Source organism: Ambystoma mexicanum, chromosome 5q (genome assembly GCF_040938575.1).
Source record: "Ambystoma mexicanum isolate Mex_15411 chromosome 5q, UKY_AmexF1_1, whole genome shotgun sequence".
Taxonomy (NCBI): Eukaryota; Metazoa; Chordata; class Amphibia; order Caudata; family Ambystomatidae; genus Ambystoma; species Ambystoma mexicanum.
This window is the reverse complement of record NC_090933.1, coordinates 878202382-878215575: the sequence shown is the minus strand read 5'-3', so window position 1 is coordinate 878215575 and position 13194 is coordinate 878202382. Positions and strand designations below refer to the sequence as shown.

The following is a 13194-nucleotide window of genomic DNA, read 5'->3' as shown; positions in this document are numbered from 1 at the left end:
TTTATTCATCCCTGTCCAGACCGGAAAGGGTTAGAGACTGCACGTTTATTCATACTACAGGTGCGTCCAGGTGTTTCTCCCCCCCGCCCCCATCCTTTTGTTTTTCATGTTGTGAAAAGTTTGCTGATGTGTACAGCATGGGTTCTTGGGACCCAAGTGGGAAGAGCACAGAGAAGGACGCCAGAGATGAGTGGGATGAAGGGTTCTCCCTCACATAGGGTAAGGAAGGCAAGAAAGTAGGGTTGCGGCCTAAGGATGCAGTGGTTTCCTCTACAGACCTTAGAAACGTGGTCAGAGAATGGAGTGGTCTCGGAGCGTGGGAGTAATGTAGGGAGGATCAGCAGTGAGACACGAGGGCAATGCAGGACGGGGGTACTTCAACAAAAGTAGCATGTGGGAAATGGCCATAGATGTCCGCATAGACAACTATATCTAGCCCGTTTTCTCACTGTGCCTTTTGTGGAGAATCAAAAAGTCCATTTTATAATTTGAAATAATTAAGATTTTCACTTCTGATATACATTTCAACTCTCCCCTGCATTGATACCAGGTCAAAATTGAGAACTATTTCTCCCTATACGCAACCCTCAGTTCACCCCCAGTCTCAAGACCTCTACGTTCCAAGCGTGGCAGCTAGGGGGGTGCCAAATAGTAAGGGACATGTTCACCGGGACCCAGATCAAAACGTTCGAACAATGTAAAGTAGACTTCGACCTGAGGGAAAATCAAAGATTTCCCTATGTCCAACTGAGTCATTGGCTGGCTTACCCAGACATGAAACGTGCAGGGACTTGTGAGCTTACACCATTTGAGAAATACTTAAACACTGACACAGGAGAGAAGAAAGTAGTAGCGAATATCTACAAACTCATTAAAGAGGGGAAGGTCCCTCCGAGCAGACTATACATTGGGAAATGGGGAGCTGACCCAGAATCCACAATTGATATAACCGAATGGGCAAAATTATGGGGTGAAGATATCAAGACTGACAAGATCAATTCAAATCAGAGATCTGGATGAAGCTAATAGTGCAGTGGCATCTAACCCCGGTCAGGTGTCACAACAATGCTGGAGGAAGTGCAAACAGATAGGCACCTGGAGTCACATATGGTGGAGCTGCCCAAAGAATAGCCCAATACTGGGAGACCATCCACACAGCGATTGAGCAGGTGTTGGGAGTTAAATGCAGAGGGAACAGGGGGTTAGCCATGATAGGATTAAATGGAATCCTGGGAGAAATCCAGACAAAAGCTCACTGGAAACTCTACATCATTATGATGATGGCGGCGGCATTGGACCTAGCACGCAAATGGAAATCTACACATCTCCCCCTAGACCTGGAATGGATGGCAAAAATCTGGTCACTTCTCTCTATGGAATGGCTAACATACTCACTACAAGGAGACCACCTCAAGTTCAACACAGAATGGTCAGCGTTGCTGAGGTATCTCAAGGACAGAGCAATTTGGGAATGGTGTCCTAGAGCTATGTCCCTCCTGGGAATAATTCCTAATCGGGAAGATGAAGATTTGTAAAAGTCATAGAAAGCAGGGCCTCACCAATTCAAAATGGGGGGGGGTAACACACTGGGGTAATCCTTGCTTAAAGCCAAAGACTCTTGTGAACTGCTCCGGAGGACCCAGGGGAGGGGGGGGGGATGTGGAGGGTCTTCTGTTGAAGCTATTTAAATTGAAAACTGTTGATAAAAATGTATTGATTTATTGGAGAAAAAAAAAGTGAGAACTATTCCTCCACTTCATCAAGTTTATTGGCCTAGTAGTTACTTCCCATATTACAAATGTATGAAAATTAAGTCTGGGCGCTGTTGCGCACGATAGTGAGGGCCGCCTGATTCAAGAGCTCCGACCCGACTAATATCCTGAGCCTAAATTGTTGTTAGGAGCCTCCCGCGGAGCTAAAGTTTGAATATTTGCTTTGCTGAAGGTCTTGGGCAAGTCTGATCGTAATCCTGACTGCGGCGGAGGCGTGATTCTAATGCTGCGCCATCTTGAAAAGTAGCAGAGGCTGGGCTACAATACGGGGCGCCTGAGGGAACCGGAGGCAGCGTGGATCGAGTCGCAGACGCTCTATAGAGCTGCACCATAGAGAGGGGGGAGGTGCGAGACTGACGCCTGCACGAACTAGATGGTGACCCCCTGCAGCGGCAGAGGTGCGGGCAATGCTCCCACTAATATTGGCGTATGTGTGAAGGTGCGAATACACCATCCGTTATCGGGCTCTGAAGAACCTCCTCTCTGTGGGAAAGTGCCGGCAATGTGTGGGTGAGGATATATAACCACACTGGTTCCATGCAGCAGATTGGTTTCGCCGGCTGACGGCGCTGGTGCTAAGGCTCTGGGCGCTCCGAGTGGATCTGAAGGGCTTCTCCCTAGCCCCCGGAGGTTGGCCGACCCCGACACAGCTGGGAGGTACTGCCGTTGGAGAGTCGATCTGGAGGTGGTGTGGAGGAAGGAAAGGCGATTGGATCCCCCTGGCCTCGCGGCAAAGACTAGGACTGCTGCTGGTCAGGGTGAGCCCTGCGCCCTGGACTATTTGCAGCCGCTGCGCCCTGATCATATTAGGCAGCATACACGGTTGGCGGATGCAGCGCTGGCTGTCGCTGCTCTGGGGCTGGAGGCACATGCTGCGATTTGACCGAACGCTGCAGAGCTGTAAGTAGAAGCTGCGTATTACGTTCGACACTACCTCATCTTCACCCCGGGGTACTTAAACCACTGATACGGCACGCGGCCCTGATCAATGGCTGATAAACGGACACATTGTAAAGTACTGGCTCTGGTGCTGGGGTGATGCTGTTAACTGCCCGCGTCCTTCGACCTGTGCGTAGCTCACTTCTGCCGGCTGACTGGCACATTGGGGCACTAAAATACCACACAGTTTATAGGGGCCGACTACCCCGAACCCGAAAGGAACATTTGTATTGGAGGCACAGTGGGGAGACCTGGCTGGATATGAGTAGTTACACTTAAGCTTGAGGAAAAGGGCTAATACTACTGGATGGATCTGAAATGCACGTTTGCTGTGAACTGGGCAGACTGTCACTGAAATAAGTGGGAGACCACAAGCAACTGGCTCGCCTACAGTTGGGGCCAGTGCCACTATCTGTACTACTTGACACATGTGACTGCTTCTCCAGCATGGGGTCTGGCATGGATTCACATGCTCATGAATATTCCCCGTCGTCAGGCTGGGAATCCTCGGTAAAGAAAAAACTCAGTATCAGTTTTGTTTCTGATCTGACTTTCGTAGTAGTAACCAATCACTGATTTCTGCGTCATACTGACCACAGCCAATGACTGCCCTGTCCCTAAGCCCCGCCTCTGGCAGCCATCCTCAGTTTATTACTGCATGTTCCAGTGTTGGGATCCTCGTGCTATTGCTCTCGAGCTTTAGTGCGTTTTTTCGCGCTTTTTTCATAGGAAAATTTTCTCTTTTTTCGGTCAAAGAGCCTCAAGCTCCACCGTTTCTATATCCGATCAACGGGGACCCGTGTCGGATTCTTCTACGCCCCTCAAGGGTGAAGATTTCGTCGAGCCACGCTTTGGAGGACTCCAGAACTTTCTCAGGCCCATCTCGGACATGGCCCAGGAGAAGGGAAGCTCGACGCCCGGGAAGCTGTTCAGGGTCTGCCCTGCATGCCAGCTTCAGAATGTCTTCAAGGAGGACGAACACTCCCTTTGCCTCTACTGCCTGCATGAGGACAAGACGCACGTGGAGAAGGACTGTGCGTTTTGCGGGAACATGTCGGAGCGGACCATAAAGGACCGCCATCTGCGTCTCGCCAACTGGCTGGCAGGGAAGAGCCCGTCAGGCGAGAAAAAGAAGTCGTCATCTGAGCGGTCTTCTAAGACCTTTGAGGGCGCCCCGGCGACGGGGGCCCAACAGAAGGCCAAGCACCGCAAGTCCGCGGGCACCAGGAGCGCCGAACGGTCGGGCTCTTCGGTTGCCAGGCAGGGCGCAGCCTCCCCAGCGCCATCAACCACGAGCCAACGCTCTGGCTCGGGTAAGAGGAAGTCCGAGCACCCGGCAAAGCCTCTGGAGAGGCCCCGGTCGAGCTCAAAGGCCAATTCGGAGGGGGAGCGAGCCGGTGAACCCCCCCTAAGGAGAAGGCGGTGAGCGCACCTAAGGTGGCGAAAGTCTTGATCCACCCGGCCAAGGCCTCTATCGAGACAGTCGCGGCAGCCCTGGCTCAGCCTGTGGAGGCTACACCAGTGGAGGTGACCTCGGGGCCCAGAGTCTCTCTGCCACTGCGGAGGGAGTCCTCTTTCAAACCCATCGACAGGACCCCCGTGAAACCTCCGACGTAGAAGAAGGGAGGGCAGGAGGCCATCGTGGATTCGGCCTCAACCTCTGAAGAGGAGCTGATCGAAGTCTTAAGCCACGGCATTGGCGTGGAGGGAGACCAGCCCGTCGGGAGGGACCCCGACGAGGGGGACGACGAGAACGTTGAGGGTACCGACGAGGTTCCTGTCCGCCCGTCGGCACCGCCTCGGAGGCCATTTTGTTGGCTATACAGTTCTTATGCTCGGAGATAAGGACGAGATTGCCGTTACCACCGACGGAGGAACCGCTCCCGACGGGGGACCCGGAGCCAGGCCCTTCTGGGAGCCCTCTTCCTAAGAGAAGGATTCATCCTCCACCTCCTTTTCAACCATTGCGCCCGTCTCAGCCCTCCTCCCCGTCCACAACCCAGGGGGGTGACACGGGGATGGACACGGCCGCGACGGGTACAGACAACGAGGTTTGCGGCGAGGATCCTCCGTCGTCACCTCCTCCCCGGGCTTCCCCGCCCGACGAGATTGGATCGCTTCATGCCATGATCGCCAGGGCATCCGAGCTTTTCCAGCTCTGCCCGGAAGAGAAGAAGGAAGGCTTCCTTTATCAACGGCGCGAGACCAAGAGGAAGACGGTCCTCGCTGTACCTCTACTAGACGATATCTGGGATGAGGGTCTCTCCCTCCTCAAGAACCCATCCACAACACCTGCGAGAAGGGATCGGTACAAGACGTAGTACCGGGTCCCGGACGCGGCCCCCTTGTGCCTTCGGACACAGCCGACCCTGGACTCGGTGTTCTCCGCGGCGGCCAGGAAGAAAGCGGGGGGGCATCGCCCTCCACGTCAACTTCCCCCCCGGACGGCGAGGGAAAGAAATTGGACACGATGGGACGCAGAGTCATCTCATCGGCAGCGACGACGATTAAGGCTGCCAACGCCTTGGCTATCGTAGCACGCTACGACAGGGAGTTGTGGTACAAGATCGCCCCCCTGCTGGACTTGCCCGTTCGTCGTCACAGGAAGCCTACAGGGGACGAGGCAAGTCGGGCCGACCCCGCCGTCGTCGCCAGGGAGGACAAGGCGGCAAAGCCTCGTCGAAGCAGGACTGAACCGGCCGTGGGGTCGGGCCCCCACCGAAGCACCCCGGTGGGAGGCCGGCTGGTGAACTTCGTCGGCGTGTGGGAGTCCATCTCCACCGACCGTTGGGTGCTGGACGCCCTGGCCCAGGGTCACGCGCTCGAGTTTCTAAAGAAGTGCCCGCGCGTCCGCCCCGTGTCCAGGAAGGAACATCACGTCCCTCAACTTCTCTTGGAGGTAAAGGCGATGCTCAAGAAAGGCGCCATCGAGCTCGTCCCAAAGAGGCTTCGGGGCTCCGGAGTTTACTCAAGATACTTCCTCGTGAAGAAGAAGACAGGAGGATGGCGCCCCATCCTGGACCTACGACGACTGAACAAATTCATCAAGGCGCAGAAGTTCCAGATGGTCACCCTCCAGCACGTCCTGGGTCAGCTGGAAGAGGGCGATTTCCTGTCGTCGTTGGACTTGGAGGATGCCTACTTCCATATCCCCATCCTAAAGGGACACCGAAAGTTTCTCAGATTCGTGGTCCAAGGGCGGCACTACCAGTTCAGAGCCCTTCCCTTCGGATTGAGGTCGGCACCCAGGGTGTTCAAGTGCCTCGCACCGGTGGCGGCGCGGCTGCGCCTGGAGGGGATCCACATCTACCCCTACCTGGACGACTGGCTCATCCGAGCAAAGACAAGGGAGCTCGCCGCGGAACACACAGCGAGGACCGTCCAACTACTCACGGACCTGGGATTCTCCATAAACTACACCAAGTCCCACCTGGTGCCTGCGCAAGACTCACTGTTTCTGGGAGCGAAACTCGACACAGTGGCGCTTCTGACCTCGCCGTTGGAGGAAAGAACGAGGGCCATCTTGGGCAAGGTGCAGCGGATGCTGGTTGCGGACGCGGCCAAGGTGAGGTCCATCAAATCCCTCCTCGGAATGATGTCTTCTTGCATTTATCCCATCCGCCTGTGCAGGCTTCGGATGCGCCCGTTGCAGGAGTTCCTGGACGCTCGCTGGGTCCAGACGACGGGCAGCTTCGAGGACAGGATCACACTCGACGAGAGTTTCCAACGAGCGATCCGGTGGTGGGGCACCCGCGCGCATCTGACGGCGGGCATGGACTTCCAGACCCCAGGCCACCAGAAGACAGTGACCACGGATGCCTCCCTGGAAGGTGAGCGCACACCGAAAATCTGCACGCGAGAGGCCTTTGGCTTCCGACGGAGAAATCCTCCATATCAACGTCCTGGAACTCCGTGCAGTGTTTTGGGCCCTCAGGTCCTTCCTTCCGTCCCTCAAGGGCAAGGTGGTGAGGATCTTCACCGACAACACCACCACCATGTTCTACATCAGGAAGCAGGGCGGTACCAGATCCCCAGCCCTGTCCAAGGAGGCGCAGGATCTGTGGCATTGGGCCGTCGCCCAAGGGATGTTCCTTGTGCCGTTTCATCTGGCAGGAATAAAAAACACCATCGCCGACTCGCTCAGCAGAGAGCTGCGCTCGTGCCACGAGTGGAACATACGACAGGACCTAGTGGACTGCCTCTTCCGAAGCTGGGGCACACCCCAGATCGATCTGTTCGCGACTGCGACGAACTCCAAGTGCCGGAGGTTCACCAGCAGGTTTCCCCAGCCGAGGAGCATGGGCGATGCTTTCTCGTTCCCCTGGGAGGGCCTATTTCTGTACCCGTTCCCTCCTTTGCCGTTGCTGATCCGGCTCATCAACCAGCTCAAGAGGTCACGGTGCAGGATGATACTCGTCGCACCCGCGTGGCCGAGGCAGATATGGTTCCCAGACCTTCTGGACTTGTCAGCGTCCCCGTCAATCAAGCTGCCAGTGGACGCGGATCTTCTCTCCAGGGAAGGAGGCGCCATCCTCCATCACGACCCGAAGTCGCTGAACTTGCAGGCCTGGCTCCTGCAGCGCTAGAGTTTGGCGGTTACGACATACCGGCCGACTGCAGAGAGGTTCTTGCAAAGGCCAGGGCGTCCTCAACTCTTAAATGCTACGGACACAAATGGAAGAGGTTCTCTGTCTGGTGCCACACACAGAAGATTAACCCTCTACGGATTACGGCTCCGCAAGTACTGCCGTACCTACTAACGCTGGCCAAGGCTGGACTAGCGCACGCTTCCATCAAGATTCATCTTGCTGCGATCCCCCGATACACCAGAACCACGGGACGGACGTCCTTGCGGCCTCTTCGTCTGGTGAAGGAATTCATGAAGGGACTGTTCAGATCGTTCCCGCCGGTGAAGGCGCCGGCCCCGGCCTGGGACTCAACGTGGTGCTGACCAAGCTCATGGGACCTCCATTCGAGCCTCTGCACTCAGCTTCGTTGAAGTTCTTGTCGTGGAAAACAACGTTCCTTGTGGCCATCACCTCTGCACGACGAGTGGGAGAGATCCAGGCCCTTTCCTGCAAGCCCCCGTGCTTGGCTTTTCACGACACGAGGGTAGTGCTCAGAACACACCCCTCCTTCATGCCCAAGGTGCCGTCGGACTTCCACCTCAACAAACCCTTGGTGTTGCCTGTTTTCTTCCCGTCGCCTTCGTCGCCGGCAGAGAGGACTTTGCCCTCGCTGGATGTGGCTAGGGCACTGAAGTTCTACGTGGACCGCACGAAGAGCTTTCGGAAGACGTCACTACTTTTTGTGAACTTTGGACCTGTCAATCAGGGGAGGGCTCTCTCAGAGGCTTCCATTTCCAGATGGCTCTCCGGCTGTATCATGTACTGCCATCGGTTGGCAAACCGACCGCTGCCCGGCCGTCCGGTAGCCCATTCCACCAGAGCGATCGCAGCTACTACAGCGTTCCTATCTGGTGTGCCCCTGCTGGACATCTGCAGGGCTGCTACGTGGAGGTCGACGCACACCTTCACGAAATTCTACTGCGTCGACCGGGATTCCAGGGAGGAGTCCAGGGTCGGCCAAGCAGTGCTGCGCAACCTGTTCGCCTAAGGAGAGTCTGGTGAGGAGGTAATAGATGCTTAATGTTGAGTTGTTGTATTGCTTAATGTTGAGCCTGTTGCCACCTCCCGTGGTTGTGCATGTGTGTACTGCTATGTATTCTTTATTCATGAGCATGTGAATCCATGCCAGACCCCATGCTGGAGAAGGAACAAGTTACTTACCTGTAACTGTTGTTCTCCAGCATGGGTCTGGCATGGATTCACATGCGAACCCTCCCTCCCTACCCCTCTGCGGCTCTTCACTTGGTCATACTGCCACTTTACGTGCTACCAAATCTGAGGATGGCTGCCAGAGGCGGGGCTTAGGGAGAGGGCAGTCATTGGCTGTGGTCAGTATGACGCAGAAATCTGTGATTGGTTACTACTACGAAAGTCAGATCAGAAACGAAACTGATACTGAGTTTTTTCTTTACCGAGGATTCCCAGCCTGACGGGGAATATTCATGAGCATGTGAATCCATGCCAGACCCATGCTGGAGAACAACCGTTACAGGTAAGTAACTTGTTCCTTATCATACACAATCTAAACATAATACGTGAGAGCATACAGTCCATCCGGAAGCCAATCGCGCAGAGGAGAACTCCAACAAATTGAATAGAGGCTTTGAATTTGACTCCTTGGTTGCTAAGACTGCGAGGTCGGGCCTGCCCCTGGATGAGCAACGACCGAGGCAACAAGCCCCTGATGCCACACTATAAACAGACCACAACGCCCAAACGTAAGATGAGCCTACCATTGTAGTATGGATCTGCTCTCCTCACGGCATCGGAGACCACACTTTTGCTGAAACTACGGATGGGCCCACTACACCCTGGTGTGCGCTTCGAACACAGAGTGATTCTTGAGCTGCCAGACATACCAGAGAGCATTGCTGCGATCCGAGGCCGCTCCCCAATATTGGATCCTCAGTGCTGTGGTTAAAAAAAAAAAAAAAAAAAAAAGAGGTGGCAAGGGGGAGTGACATATAATTCTGTTCACCATCTCCTTTTGAACTCAATTACTCCTGTACTTGTTGGTGCATAGCCCTGTCGACCCACTGGATCCCCCACGCATTGACTTGTGAACTTAATAAGGTGCCTGGAAAGATATGGATGGTAGGCGCCCGGTTGGTACTCGTCCTTTAGCCATCGACATCCAGGACTGGTCAACGGCCCCAGAGGTAATCCGCTGCTCGACCCTTCAGACTCAAGACCCGCCTGCAATTCACTCCATAAAGATACCTCATCATTGATTGACTCGTACGGAACATTGACGTCTTGCAGGCATATAGTCGAAGATCGCCCGTCCCCTGCCGAGGAGACTTGGGGATCTTACCGGACCCGCACACATTACCTATAAAGCCCTATCAGACTGTTGGCCTGACGAGCAACAGGTGAGGAGGGAAGACCAAGGGACCTCTGGCCGCCCTGTGCCCACTGTGATATACTTGTCTAGCTGCTGGCTTGTGGTGGTGGACCTGACACTACTTATTGGGGTAAGGAGCCCCGGATATCATACATTGCTGTGGGAAGGAATCTTCATCGTTTACGCACATATGAACTAACACATTCCCCCCATTGCAGTTAGTTGTATTAGGCAAGGGCACACTACAAATGTACCCTTGTTGTTCGGCTGAAAGTGGGCAATGGACACATATTGATACTCAGCCCAAGTGGCGATATACAACTCAGCGGAGCCTACATAACAGCAGGGATTGGCCCTGAGGATACAACTTAGGCGTGACCTGTACAGCCATTACAGTAACAGCCCCAGGGAACTCCAAATGACATAACACAGCTAGGATCGACCAGAACAGGCCGTGTAGGTGCGACAGAAGACCGAACCGGCCACACGAGCCAGAAGATCCCAACCCACCCTGAGATCATCAAAACAAAGCTACCTCGTACGACTACGAGACGTGTGAGAACAGTCCACTCGCGGGTGTGGCAGCAACATATGGCCGCGACAAGAAGAAGGGTACAGGAGCCAAGAAAACTGGCCCAATGGATTCCTTTAACAACTCCCAGCCCCATGGGTCGGCCACAACATTGCTGTCGACGACGGACAACCAGGCCGAGACCTCTGTCGACGCAAGGGAAGACCGCCTAATGACAATTGTACAAAACTGCTTTCCAGCAGTAAATGTCAAACTAGATGACATTGTGGCAATGATCAGCTCCCTTAAGGCGAGGGTAGATAAGGACAGCACACGTATCGCGGACGCAAAAAAACAGGTTCAGTACAAATGAAGACACAATAACACAACATAGCCATGACATCGCATACCTAAAGGGGAGCTCCAAAAAACCCAAAATAAACGTGAGGATCTCGAATCCAGATCCAGAAGGAATAAGATCCGGATTGTTGGCATCTCAGAGGCTTTCTGTAAATGCCCAATGGAACGTCATGTAGAAATTCTCCTGAAGACCCCTCCTAGGCTCGGAGTCCTTCTCAGACCATTTCCTTGTCGAAAGGGCCCATCGCACCCTGGCACCACCTCCAAGGCCTGGGGGGCCACCTCGCATGATAATAGCTAGTCTCCTCAACTATTGGGACAGAGACACGATCCTGAGGATATCTAGGGAAAAAGGTATCCTACACTACGAGGAAAACGGAATACACATCTACCCAGATTTTTCAGCCAATGTGCAAACAAAGACTAGATCCTATGAGCCGGTCAAAAGACCGAGCAGGCTACGTAATGTCCCCTATTCCCTCATTTTCCTGGCGAAGATGAGAATCCAACATGGGGGCAGGGTGCACTTTTTCGAAAATCCTACTGAAGCCATGGCATATATAGAGGCTTCCATCCCCATGCCCCCCCAGAGACCGTGCAATAGATCAAAACATGCAAAAAGGCGAGGAGAGAAATGGCCCGCCGATTGAGAGAGATTTAAACTAATATCCTTTACAATGTTTAATGTCTGAAGTAAGGAGGGGTGGTCCCGATCAATAGTTGCGGAAATTTGGGTCGTGAGCCTCTGTTGAAGGCAGCCATGTGACTGCTACGAGTGACCCTCAGGAGAATTCAACAAGTTATGGGAAATGGGATACATCATCGTGTTGGGGTTGATGGTGTGGGTGGGTGCGGGGGTGGAGTAAGAAGAATGATTACCCCTGACACTTTGCCAGGTCTTGTTGGGGATGTTAAAAGTTCTAAATCAGGGAGTTGTGTGGCAGCGGACGTCGCGCGTTGGACGGGGCACGCAGATACATGGGAAATAGAACCAAGTTCAGTTATGGCTATGACACAGGCTGATAGGGGGGCTGATGATTAAACTGCTATCCTGGAATAACCGAGGTCTCAACAACCCAGTCAAAGCCAGGAAAATCGCAGTTTACGTGACTAGACATAACCCCCAGATCCTTCTTGTACAAGAAACACACGCGCTTAACAAGGTTAATGCTAGCTTTCTTCCATGCTGGGACCCCCTTAGATATTATACAGAGTACTCGGCCCAGGCTAGGGGAGTGCTCACACTGATTCATCCAAAACTGGGTTTCCGATACTTCTCTAGCAAGGTGGACGCCCAGGGCAAATACGTACTAGTTTGGTGGGAGGTGGCGGGACGACAAATAGTGATAGTTAATACCTATGGACCTAATATCGATGACCCAGACTTTTATTGCACAATACTAGATATGTTGATTACATCCAGAGAGACACAAGTAATTTGGGGAGGAGATTTCAATACAATTCTTGATGTAACCTTGGACCGCACCTCGGCGGCTCCCCGGGCACCAACCAGGGCCGCCCTCGTCTTGAAGCAGATAATTGAACAATCAGGCATAGTAGATATATGACGTGAATTACATCCACAAGAAAAGAGGTTTACCTACTATATTCTTCGGTACATGATTCACACTCACGTATAGATTACTGGCTTATGAGCTCATCCCTCTCAGATGCAACATCCGGCTGTGAGATACATCCCGCATCTTCTCGGACCACTCCCCAATACACTTAGCCTTAATTTACATGACACTGCACCGCCTACTAGACGCTGGAGGATGCCCCCTACAATACTTAGAGACCCCCACGTCTGCGAGGCTCTCTACATCAAAATTGAAGAGTTCTTTGAATTGAATGAGGGGTCGGTAGGCAGCAGTGCTACTCTGTGGGAGGCGTTCAAGGTCTGGGTCCGTGGTGCCATCCAGGCAAAGTCCACTGGGCTGTTGAAGTCTGTTAGAAGGGAACTAAGCATAGCTGAAACGAAACTAGACATGCTTGAAATTGAATACAGCACTATACACAACAAGGAGACTTTGTCCGATATACATATAACGCTGAATGAATTTAATAAACTTGCGGACAGAAAAGTCCTACATATGACCACCCCGGGCCCGCAGATACGGGGAAAGCAACAAAGCAGGCAAGTTCTTGGCTACTATGCTCAAGACTGAACGTCGTCATACCCCCATCTCCAGCATTCAGATGAGTCAAGGGACAATAGTGAACCGGGAGCAAGATATCAATACCACATTTGCTGACTTCTATACATCCCTGTAGTCCAACCATGATGTGAAATCCAAGGAAGAAACAACTAGTTACCTCGATGATCTAGATCTTCCAACTCTTACACCCGACACACGTAATAAACTAGATGTGCCCATCACACTTGAGGAAATTACCAATGCAATCAAGGCATTAGCCTCTGGCAGGGCTCCTGGCTCAGATGGCCTGGGAGCCGAACTATACAAGAAATGTCATGATTAACTGGCCCCCGTGCTGCTGAGAGTTTGGGAGGAGGCGATGGACTGTGGCATTCTCCCGGAATCTATGCGCGAGGCGGTTATCACGGTCCTTCTTAAACCCTGTCGCCCTGCGCAGGACATGGCCTCTTATAGACCCCTATCCTTGATAAATACGGATGCA

The 13194-nt window shown here is 53.3% G+C and overlaps 1 protein-coding gene across 1 annotated transcript in view; it reads left to right on the top strand.

Annotated features, from left to right (window-relative positions):
- The window catches only part of VIRMA (vir like m6A methyltransferase associated), a 1848046-nt gene that overhangs the window by 1655387 nt on the left and 179465 nt on the right, over window positions 1-13194 (top strand). The window lies entirely within an intron of this gene.